Raw genomic sequence first — 11,881 nt, 5'->3', positions numbered from 1 at the left:
CACGGAAGGTTCCAGGTTCTCTTGGCAGTCGTAGGATAGAGCATGCTCCCCAAGGACAAAATAAGCTATTTATGCCAATGCTTATATGAGACAATGAGTGACCCTCAAATTCATACTTTAAAAAAAGGGGAAAACGATACTCTTCTAGTTAGTTGCATGGATTTTGGCAAGGAAACTGAGCTTCCTTGGACTGGGTCCAGAACCTGCAATCCCAGGACCTCCACAAAGACCAAAGGGCAGCAGAGGTTGATTGACCCCAACAGAAAGAACTATTTCCTGGCTGGCGCACATACACAGTTTCTGACGCTACAAACTTTCACAGTGTTCAGAGTGGGAGGAGTAGATAAGTTTTGCAGTTTACAAGAAATGAGCCAACAACCTTAAGGGGTCCTCTGTGCCTTTCCCATGGATCATCATTAGATCAGGAACTGAAAAGGGCAAATCTTTCACTAGGGTCTGTTCATTTCACCCTAAAAACGTTTTGCTCTAAAACATAGAGAAAGAGGGGTGCCTGGGTGGCTTGATTGGTTAAGCGTCCCATTCTTGGTTTTGACTAAGGTCATGATCTCGTGCTGACGAGTTCAAGCCCTGCGTTGGGCTCTGTGCTGACAGCTCAGAGCGTGGAGCCTGCTTCAAATTCTGCATCTCCCTCTCTCTGCCCCTCCCCTGCTTGTGTGCTCTCGCTCTCTCTCTCTCTCTCTCTCTCTCGCTCTCAAAAATGAATACACATTAAAAAAATTTTTTAAACACAGAGAAAGAGATACTAATGTGTGTGGATCAGTGGATTCCTTCATATATATATCATATGTTATATATATATGTAAATATATACTTCTCAAATATGTGTGTATGTATTTGTAAAAAGCTATTATTTTAATGAGATTGCCCATCAGAAGCTTTGTGATAATAGAATGAGATGAAATTGGTCAAATTTTGGTCTTCCAAGATAATAAAGCATCACTGATCATCTTAAAAACTCATTTTAAAGTATTAATTTTTCATCTCCACCTGTCTCAAAAGAAGATATTTCAAAATACAATGAAAAAGACAAGAGTATAGAAAAGTATACATAGTTATAGTAAAAATATGTAAACTGGATAGAAAATCAGAGTTTTTAAAGAAAATGCATTAATTTGGAGAAAGTTAAGTTCAAAACAGAACACATAACACATTTCCTCTTGTAATGCCTACAAATTTACTATAAAAGAGATAGTACAGTACTTTAAAGCTTATTTGAGATGGCAAATACTTTGCAATGGGAATCAGAAGCCAGGTGCCTATTCCAGGAAAGAGATTTCTGTATTGAAAATAAAAACAAAAAAAAAACCAAAAAAAAAAACAAAGGAACTATGTGCAAATAAATAAATAATCACCCATGCTAAATAAAGGGGTCAAAGACCAGCTTGGCAGCTGGAACAAAGACAAATTTGTCATCAAAACTCTTTGGCCCTTCTTTCCTAAAGTAAATTTGGAGCTAATTAGCTTTCAAGACTTTTCCGGGATTTTTTTCCACAGAGACAAGACAAAGAAACACACTCAAGATAAAAAACAGATGTTGAAGTTTACTGGTCATTTGTCCATGTACATTATATATTTACACGTCACTGTGAAAGCTGTAGTTTGGCCAAGGCCCAAATGTATTAGGTGACATGGACACTATGGATCTTACTCCGTGTGCAAGATGCCACCGCCTCGCATGGCTGGACTCTACCTGGGCTGAGATACGTTTCCCTTCTGTGTTCGATGTTCCTTACTGCAGTTGCCTTTGAGTGTCGTGTACAGATTTCCAAAAATCACAGGGACTGTACAACTTACAGTCTCTTACATTGGTATTGGGCCTACCCACATTCATCAACACCATCTCCTTCTTGTCAAGTCATAAATTTTGGTTCCTCAATACCCGGCTTCGAGAATACCGGAAGAAGACAATGCAGCGGTAATTTCTCGACACAGATGTCAGAGAAAACCGAGCCAAACCAGAAATAAAAAGATAAGCAGAATACACCTAAGTTTTTTAGGGACCTCTGTGCAACTTCTTTAGGATCCTGAACCCACATTTTTACCTCTGGTTGCTAAATCCTAAAGTTTATACTCCGTGACAACAAACAAAATGTATTAAAATATAAGGTCTCTATGCAACTAAGAGCCCTGGTCAGTAGCTGGTTTTAAGATTTCAAAATACGAGAGGTCCTTGAGGAGTTGGGGACTGGAAGGAAAGGATAGAAATAGAATATTTCTAGATAAAACGTACCTGAATAAATGAATTTGCATTTGAATAAAGATATTCGTTATAGGGTCTAGAACTGCCCTTACTCAAAATTTTAAATGAGGTGCAACTAAAGGCACTACAGGACAATTTGTACACCAAGTTTATATGTAAACAGTTCTTCCCTTTAAAATCTGTTGGGGGTGCGTGGCCCGGGTGGCTCAATCGGTTAACTGGATAAGCCTCTGCCTCTTGATTTAGGCTCAGGTCGTGAGATCAAGCCCCTCGTTGGGCTTAAGATTCTCTGTCCCTCTGCCCCTCCCTCTCTCGCTCAAAAATAAGTAAATAAATACATACATGCATACATACAAAACCCAAAAACACAAAAACAAAAACCAATCAGGCTTCTGGGTGTTTCTGAGGAAAACATGGGATCCCCACAGAATTTGACCTGCACGTCATGTAGTCGTTCTAGAACAGAGAAATGTCCGCAACTTTTATTTTCTTGTCCAGTTCTCTGTCTTCTCATTAGAATCTATCTAGAGTTCCAAAATTTACAAGGTCGGTAAAATTTAAATTTGGTCTGCTCGGCTGGCATCCATTCTCCTCTAGGCTTTAGGAGAGAAGCATCTCTGATTTCCTTCTGTAGTTTCTCCGCATGTTGCAGAGCACCGACTGGAATGCATTCGTGAGCGTACATAAGGCTTTGGACTGTAACTCACCCCCATACAGTCGTTCCCCTTATCCACGGAGGATGCGTTCCAAAACCCCCAGCGGATGCCTGAAGCCCGGGGTAGTACCCAACCCTGTGTATACTAAGTTCACTCCTATACAAATGTATGATAAAGTCCAGCTTAGAAATTTGGCGCAGTAGGGGCCCCTGGGTGGCTCAGGTCATGATCTCACGGTTCCTAGGTTCGCGCCCAGCCTTGGGTTCTGTGCTGACAGCTCAGAGCCTGGAGCCTGCTTCGGATTCTGCGTCTCCCTCTCTCCCTGTCCCTCCCCTGCTTGTGCTCAATCTCTCAAAAATAAACATTAAAAAAAAAAATTTTTTTTAACAAATTAGGCGCAGTAAGAGATTAAACAGCAATAGCTCCGAACAAATCGATTAAAACAATACACTGTAACAAAAGTTCTGTGAACGTAGTGTCTCTCTCGCTCTCAAAACATCGTGTTGCTTCGTACTCACCCCTCTGGAGGTGACGTGCGATGACGAAATGCCTCCTGAGGCGCTGGAGTGAGGCCAGTGACGTGCATCCTGACGTAGCATGTGATGCAGATTTCTGCTGCTATTGGCTTCCGGCAGATTCGACAGAAGGAGGATGGGCTGCTTCAAGGGGCCGTTGACCGCGCCATACCGAAACTGCAGAAGCGAAACTGCAGGTAGAGGGAGGCCGCTATTCTAGCCTATTGTTCTAAACTCAGAGGCAAGAGGGAGAAATTGTAATACCTTTCTTTTGGACTGCTTTTGCTGTTACTGAAGTTTATTCACAAAGATCACGTGTAGGGGGCTGGTGGAATGCTTTTCCTGGAGCCTCAGTTCCAAGCAGCTAAGTAGCGGGCGTTCCTTTAGAGTCAATCCAGCGCATGATGACCTTAATGACCTTCTTTCTCCCACGCGCCCTCCTGAGGCACCCCACCCCCCACCCTCATCACCATCCAATCCACATAATCTTCTTGTTGCAGCCTCCTGCTTTCCCAGGTGGCTCTCTTGGGCAGGACTTATATAAGGCTCCAGACGGCGCCATGCCTGTTGGCCCCCTGTGATCAACAGGAAATACTCAGGAATCCTTGGCCTTGAGGTTCCCAAGGCAGCAGCAGGTGCCTGACTCCTGGTTAGTGAACCTACTTCTCACCCTCTGCATTTCCCAGGAAGGTTCAGACCCCCATTCCAAATACTCCCCAACTTCAGCAGACACCTGAGCTCTCAGAGTGACCACCTTGAAGCTCCTTTCTCTAACTTTGGGCAGGCGAGGGGCAGATGTGGAGAAAGGGCAATGGTGTGAATTCCCCTCTTCTCGCTACACTCTGATACCCCTTTTCTGCGGGTTATATATTGTAATATATATAAAACATAAAATATGCCATTTTTAGATAGACAGTTAAATTACATTCACATTGTTGTACAATCATCACCACTGTCCATCTCCAGAACTGTTTTATCTTCCCGAACTGAAACTCTATACCCATGAAACGATAACTCCCTACCCCCTTGCCCCTCAACCCCTAGCAAGCACCATTCTATTTTCTATCAATTTGACAACTCTAGATACCTCTTATAAGTGGTGTCATACAATATCTGTCCTTTGTGACTGGCTTATTTCACTTAGCATAATGTCTTCCAAGTTCATCCATGTTGTAACATGTGTCAGAATTTCCTTCCTTTTTAAGACTGAATAATACTTCATTGTACAGGCATACCACATTTTTTTTATCCACTCGAATATTGATGGACACTTGGGTTGCTTCCCCCTTTTGTCTGTTACGAATAATGTTGCAATGAACATAGGTATATAGATATTTCTTCTGATTCTCCTTTTATATCCTTGATCTTTTCTAAAGTTTGCCCATGTCGACTCAGTCTCACATTTATGTTGGTATTTGATGTCCATTACATCAGTGCCTGAGTCAAAATTTAGACAGGAAGAAACCCATTTTAACATTCTGCTAGCATAAGACCCAACGGTAATCTTACGCCCTATTGAAATTCCTGTAACTTTAATTTTACCAGACAGGTCTTGTCTCTCAGTGGTGGTTTTCCCTCAGATGCTCCTGATTTCATTTTCTAGTGAAGGTTTGGATACAGACTGGTCTCAGTAAGCACTTCAAAATGTAATCCAAATGTGAACATGTGACTCCACGATTCCACTCTTAAGTATATACCTGGGAGAAAAGAAAATGTGTCCACACAAAAACTTGTAGACAAGTGTTCATAGCAGGATTATTCAGAATAGTCGAAAATTGGAAACAACCCAAATGTCCACCAACTAACTGATCGGTAGATGGACAAAATGTGGTATATCCAGTCAATGAAATATTACTCAGTAATAAAAACGATGAAGTAGTGATCTAAGCTATGACACAGACAGACATCCAAAACATTATACTAAGTGAAAGAAGACAAATGAAAAAGCTGACATATTCTAGGATTCTATTTATACAAAATGTCTAGAAACGGCAAATCGATGGAGACAGAAAGTAAATTAGTGGTTGCCAGGGCTTGGCAGTACCAACAGGGAGTGACCACAAATGAGACAGAAGGCTTCTTTCTGGTGTGACGAATATGTTCTAAAATTTGATTGTGGTGATGATTGCACAACTCTGTAATGTCACTAAAAATCATTCACTTAAAATGGGTGAATTTTGTGATATATCAATTACACTTCAATGAAGCTCTTTCTTAAAAATAGAATGCAAATATTTAACAAGTATAGTTCATGACATAATTAAAACACAATCTTAATTAATTATTGTACAGAACTAATGGCTGAAAATTTCTATGGCAAGATGCTCATAGTGGCTCTCTGACATTTAGACTATAGGATTCTTTGCTTTTGCTTATGTGTATTTTAGAACGTTCTTCATTGACCATATGACTTCCCTAACAACAAAAGCTGTGTGTCTGTTTTAAATTAAAAGCAGGGGTGGGGCACCTGGGTGGCTCAGTCAGTTAAGCGTCCAACTCTTGGTTTCAGCTCAGGTCATCATCTCTCGGCTTCTTTGTGGGGTCGAGCCCCACGTCAGGCTCTGTGCTGGCAGTGCAGAGCCTGCGTGGAATTCTCTCTCTCTGCCCCTTCTCCTCTTTCACTGTCTCTGTGTCTCTCTCTAAATAAATAAATAAACTTTAAATTAATAATTTATTAACTCATTAAGAGCATGGGTGAATTTATTTACTTTTTTACTTACTTATTGCAGTGGGGGGGGGGGGCTTTTCAAATTAGACAAAAACCCACACCACTAAAGGCACTCTACCAAATTTGCCATATAAAATGTTAACATTTTTCTGTGTCACAAAAACCAAACCCAAAACAAAACCAATAACTAAACCCAAAGTTAAAACACAGAGGACAAATTGTGGAAAGCATTTGCAAATACAATGACTGACAAAAGATAATTTCCTTTATTTACAAAGCCTAGCCAAATTAGTAATAAAAAAGTTGAACCCAGTGGAAAAATAAGCGAAGAATATGAACAAGCAATTCACAGAAAAACAAATAACTGCCATTTCTATTATATAAAAAGATGTTCAGGGGCGCCTGGGTGGCTCAGTTGGTTAAGCATCCGACTTCATCTCAGGTCATGATCTTGCAGTTGGTGGGTTCAAGCCCTGCACTGGGCTCTATACTGACAGCTTGGAGCCTGGAGCCTACTTCAGATTCTGTGTCTACCTCTCTCTCTCTCTGGTCCTCCCCCACTCACGCTCTGTCTCTCTCTGTCTCTCAAAAAATAAACATTAAAAAATAAATAAAGTATGAGACGTAGATGTGCCAATAGGGAAATATCCCTAAGGAAGATGAGGTGAAAAAGAGAAGAGTAAAAATACATATTGTGTAAATGTTAAAACACACACACATACATATTTGGGGGAACATAAAAATGCTTATCTTTGGAAAAGAGGGACGAAGGTACTGCTGGGAAGGAAGGCTATGTACTTTTCATTTCTAACTTTCTATGCTGTGTTGCGTATTTCAAATCTGTGCCTGAATTTTTTTTTTTTAATGCCCAGAGAGGTTAGCTAGACGATGGGGTTATGAACCATTTTTGCTTTTTCCTTTTCCATATTACAAATAACTTTAAGGGCTTTTGTTATTTGAACAGGTTATTATTTCCGGCTGCACCTCCCGTCGCAGACGTGCCAGATGCAATCAAAGAGGATACCAGATGCAGCCAGGGGTACAGCCGCAGCACGTACGTGGGAGGCGTCCTGAGCGTCCCTTCTCCCGCGCCCGGGTCCCCAGCCACCAACCTCCTCCCAGACCCCGCGCCGGCCTCGCTGCGCACCCCCGCCCGAGGTCGGACGTGGACAGGCTGTGCGCACGCGCGAGGGAGGGGCGCGCGGCGGCGGGGGCGGGGGCTTGGGGGGGTAGCCGCCTGGGACCCCCGTTGGAAGGGGAGCACCGCGTTCGAGGAGCCCGGGAGGCCGCTGGCGATTCCCTCACCAGGCTCATTTAGAAGCTTCTTTAGCCATTCTTCCAGGGATTTCCCTTCCCACGCCAGAATGCCTTACCTACCTACGCCCACTCCCCAACGGATACGCCCCTAATATAATAAACAGGTGAGGAGACGATGGGGCCCTTTTATTTGATCTGTGTCTCCAAATGAGCACGTGTCACTTTTGTGATCATAAAAAGCTGTTGAAAAGGATCGATAAATCACGGATATAGGCCTGTGTGAAGGCATGATGTCTACTGGATTCTAGAGAATTTTCCGTCAGGGTAACTGACCTTCTGTCCGTGCACGGAACAGACAAGGGGGGAAACACAAAGAGGTGACAGGTGAGGGACTCTTGAAGGCCCGGCCCCACCTTTCTTGGGTGGCAGGGTTGGGGCTGAGGGACAGCAAGGAGGGGCAGCAGGCAGCTTTGGGGAAGGGAAGGCAACAAAGAAGAACAGCTGCTGTGTGCATGCTTTGAGGTCCAAAGCATCCTGCTGGTTCTAGAATTCTCTCACACTGTATCAATATGCGTACATTCACACAGGAGGCCAGAACAGGTGCGGTGACGCTACCTCTCGTGCCAGGCACTAGATGGCAGAAGTTAGCAGGAAATCTTTGCAGTCACATCCTCACTTCGCAAACTGCCAACGGAGGGAAACGTCCACCTCTGAGTGTGGCCCCTGTGGCTTAAGTGTCTCAAACCCTATCACCCAGTTGCTCTTCTACTGAAGTGCTGACTCAGGATAGGAAGGAAACACACACACAGACACACACTCTTCGTTAATTTCCATTTGGGCCTCATTGGACGACTAATGCACCGGTTCTTTTAGATCCACTGGATTCCCCCAGGTGTTGTCCGGGGCGGGGGTCTCGCCTCGTGACTCTCTTGGTTTGGCTGTGTGCTTCTGAGCAGTATTTGCCTCTGTACAGGATGAATGCTCTCCATTTCAGCTCTGAGAACCAAAGTTTATTCAGGATGGAAGGGGGAGGGGGGAAACTGGGGCACAAAGAGAGGAAGCTGGTCCCCATTCTTTAGCTTGCTCCCCATTCCGGCCTCCTTTTAACACAAAGGCAGGCAGTGCTGGCAGACGTTGGAGGGTCCGTACTGAGGCCTTTCACTTCCTGGTTCCAGGATGAACTCTCCAAGCCTTTATCAGGATTTCTCCAACGACCTCCTGTGCTCGTCTTTTGACCCGATGCTTGCTCTTCTCTGATGTGGGTCCCTCACTGCAGTGTCCCCAGTCTTGGTCATGCCTCCTCCTCAGTCATCTTCCAGAGACTGTCCCGTGGACTACGGGTGCCCACCATGACTGTTCCCACAGAATCTTTTGACAGTTCAACTGTCACCATTTCAGTTAACCCCCTTGAACACCACACCACCTTTGGGACATAATGATTCAAACAATCGGGCTTCTTTTGAGTGTCCCCACCAACTCTCGACATCATATGGCTCCAGGAGATCCCACCATTTGCTGTTAGTCAGTAAACCCCTATGTTCCTGTTGGGGAATTCAGAACAAGACTAGCTTTCACAAAGACAAGCATGGGGGCACCTGGGTGGCCCAGTTAAGCGTCTGATTTCGGCTCAGGTCATGGTCTCACGGTTAGTTGAGTTCAAGCCCCACATCGGGCTGTCTGCTGTCAGCACAGAGCCCGCTTCAGATCCTCTGTCCCCCTTTCTCTGCCCCTCCCCCACTCATGCTCACTCTCACTCTCTCTCTCAAATTAAAAAAAAAAAGAACATTAAAAAAGAACATGAAAAGAACATTAAAAAAAAGAACGATTCCTTCAAAGAAATGTTAAAATATACATGTATATTTTAAATATACATGTATAAGATGTACATATATGATAATGTATATTTAAAATATACATGTATAAAATATACATATATAAGATATATGTGATATATTTGTCCATATATATCATTTTCTAGATATGTATCATATATATATGATAAGTTGTAATTAAACAACCATGTTTGAAAAGACTACTGTGGTATACCTTAGCTAAAAACTGCCCAGAGATATAGACCATTAACTGATTGGGTCTTCAGTTAACAGGGCTCCAAAGATGCCATGATCACTTGTATGAAGCGCTCGAACGTGACCATCAATATGAATGATGGCCGCCCTCCATGTTAATGAACAGGTATTTACATTTCTACGAGACCAAAGAACCAGCGGGGCAGTGGTTGACAGGTTGCCACAGTGGCTCTGAGCAGAGTAGTGCGCTGACCGTCCTGACCGAGATCTCCTGTGGTGGAAGAGAACGACTGGAAGTTTTCCTTGGGAGTAAGTACGAAGAAGAGTCAGGAAAAGATTCTTTCCTGCGGTTTCTGAGCGAAGGCTTTGTGTACTGAGGGAAACCAGGAGAAGTCTGCTTTCATTATGGTGCTTTCTTGCTCAAAATCATTGGCTTCCCATTGCCTAAAGCAGCATTTCCGAAGCGAGTTCCACACAAGTGCTTTTTTAAGAACTTTAATGCCTCTAATGTGTTCACGTGCCCTGTAAATTCCCAAGAGGAGTACACAGAATCTAGTGTTTCCCAAATTTGCTCTTGGAATCCTGTTTTCATGGAACATCTCAGAGGAACACATTTTTAGAAACGCTGGTCCACGAGATAAAGTCACGTTCTGGCATTCCAGGTGTGTGTGCTGCTTTCCTGCTTGTCCTGTTCTCCACTCCTCCAGGCTCCCAGCTCCTAACTAAAGGCTTGGAAAATTGTAAATTCTATAATCAGTCCCCATGGTCTTTCCTACATCACTCGTCCCCGCCTGCATGTCCCCCTTTCCCTTCCTGCCTCCCAGTATGACTCCCCATCCTCCCCTCCACCCCACAATGCAGTTAGTCTTAAACTCCAGTATGCTTGGGGCGCCTGGGTGGCTCAGTCGGTTGAGCGTCCGACTTCGGCTCAGGTCATGATCTCATGGTCCGTGAGTTCCAGCCCCGCGTCGGGCTCTGTGCTGATGGCTCAGAGCCTGGAGCCTGTTTCAGATTCTGTGTTTCCCTCTCTCTCTGCCCCTCCCCCATTCATGCTCTGTCTCTCTCTGTCTCAAAAATAAATAAACGTTAAAAAAAAAAGTTTTAAAAAAATAAATAAACTCCAATATGCTTGAGAATCCCCCCTTGTTAAATGCAGATTCCTTGGCCCCACATCCAGACACTCTGATTTAGTAAGTTGCACTTCTAACAAGCTCCCAGGTGACACTGATACTGCCTGCCCAACGACCTCACTTTGAGGAGCATGGCCTTAGAGATAGAATCTCCCTCTGCAGAAAGGCTTCCTTTCCCACTCGCCTTGGAATTTTTAAATACTTACCAGGCCCCAGATGGTAGTCGACTTTTTCTCGAATGTGTTTTATTTCCCCACGAATCCGTAAGGATCTTGGGAGAAGGAACAATGACTTGTTCTTTTTTTTCTAGTTGTCTAGTTCAGTGTTTTGGCTATTCAGTATTGACTAGTTCGGTATTGTTGACCACAAACCACAAATGAAGGTTGGCCTCCTGTGAGACACGCACTTGGGCACTGAGGCTGTCTGTAGTGGTTGTCAGGGGCTGTGTGAGTCCATAACCCCCTGCTCCAGACAACTTCCCCCTTCTCTCTCCAACCGGGGTCTCGATTGGCTGGATTCATGCATCTATTCCTGGCCTTCACAGTGATGCGAGCTCCCTGGGAAAAGGCAACAGCCTGGTCCATCATCAAATTAGTTTCTTGCTTTGTAATTGTGTTGCCCAGACCCTTGCACAGGTATTTTGCACCTTTGCCATATATCCTGGACCCTGGTGCTTGCTCTTCTACTTACTTCCTCCCTTGAGCTCCTGCAGGATCTCTGTCCTCTGAACACTGGCGTTAGCTTTTGGAATGTTCTTGTAATCCTAACCCTTGTATTCACGTCTTTTGTGGCATCTTTCTCATGTTCTGACATCATGCCACATTTTCAGTCATTAACTCAGAATTTTCCCTGGCTTTCTGATAGCTGTATTTGTTCATCCTCATTCATTCATTCATTCATTCATTCTCACTCTCTCTCTCTGTCTGTCTCTCTCTCGCTCTCTCTCACTCCCCACCCCACTCCCATCCATTCCTCACTCCTAGCTGACTCCAGGAGACGGACTAACACAGACGTGGTTCTCAACCTGACTTTCAAATCCCAATCACTTTGTCCTGATTCCTACAATGTACACAAACTTAACCACATGCAATTACCTAGAAAAGTCTGGATTTCCCTCCATTTTAATAAAATTCTGCCTCTTGCCACTTGGAGGTACCTCTGGGTGCCAGAGGTAGCTAGAGTGAAAACTATGTAACACCACATCCTCCGTGCTTGACGCTACAGGTTATATAAAGAATAAACCAGCCTTCAAAGACCTTATAATTTAGAAGGAGAGGCAAGACAGATAACCACAAAGAATGCGATACATTCCATGAACAAAATACAAACCAGGCAGTGAAAAAAATTCAAAAGAAGAAATTTTACGAATGGAATTGTGGTTCCTCCCCAACTCCATCCCCAACAAGA

At 43.8% G+C, this 11,881-nt stretch overlaps 1 long non-coding RNA gene across 1 annotated transcript; it reads left to right on the top strand.

Moving 5' to 3' along the window:
• The first annotated feature begins 7,288 nt into the window (after positions 1-7,288).
• On the top strand, positions 7,289-10,000 carry LOC113595833 (uncharacterized). The gene is made up of 2 exons (XR_003416449.2): positions 7,289-7,481; positions 9,416-10,000. It is a non-coding gene; the product is annotated as an uncharacterized LOC113595833 (long non-coding RNA).
• The last annotated feature ends 1,881 nt before the right edge of the window (positions 10,001-11,881 follow it).

The sequence above is a fragment of the Acinonyx jubatus genome, chromosome D2, assembly GCF_027475565.1.
Source record: "Acinonyx jubatus isolate Ajub_Pintada_27869175 chromosome D2, VMU_Ajub_asm_v1.0, whole genome shotgun sequence".
Taxonomy (NCBI): domain Eukaryota; kingdom Metazoa; phylum Chordata; class Mammalia; order Carnivora; family Felidae; genus Acinonyx; species Acinonyx jubatus.
Note: the sequence above shows the minus strand (reverse complement) of the source record. Positions and strands in the feature narration are given on the sequence as shown.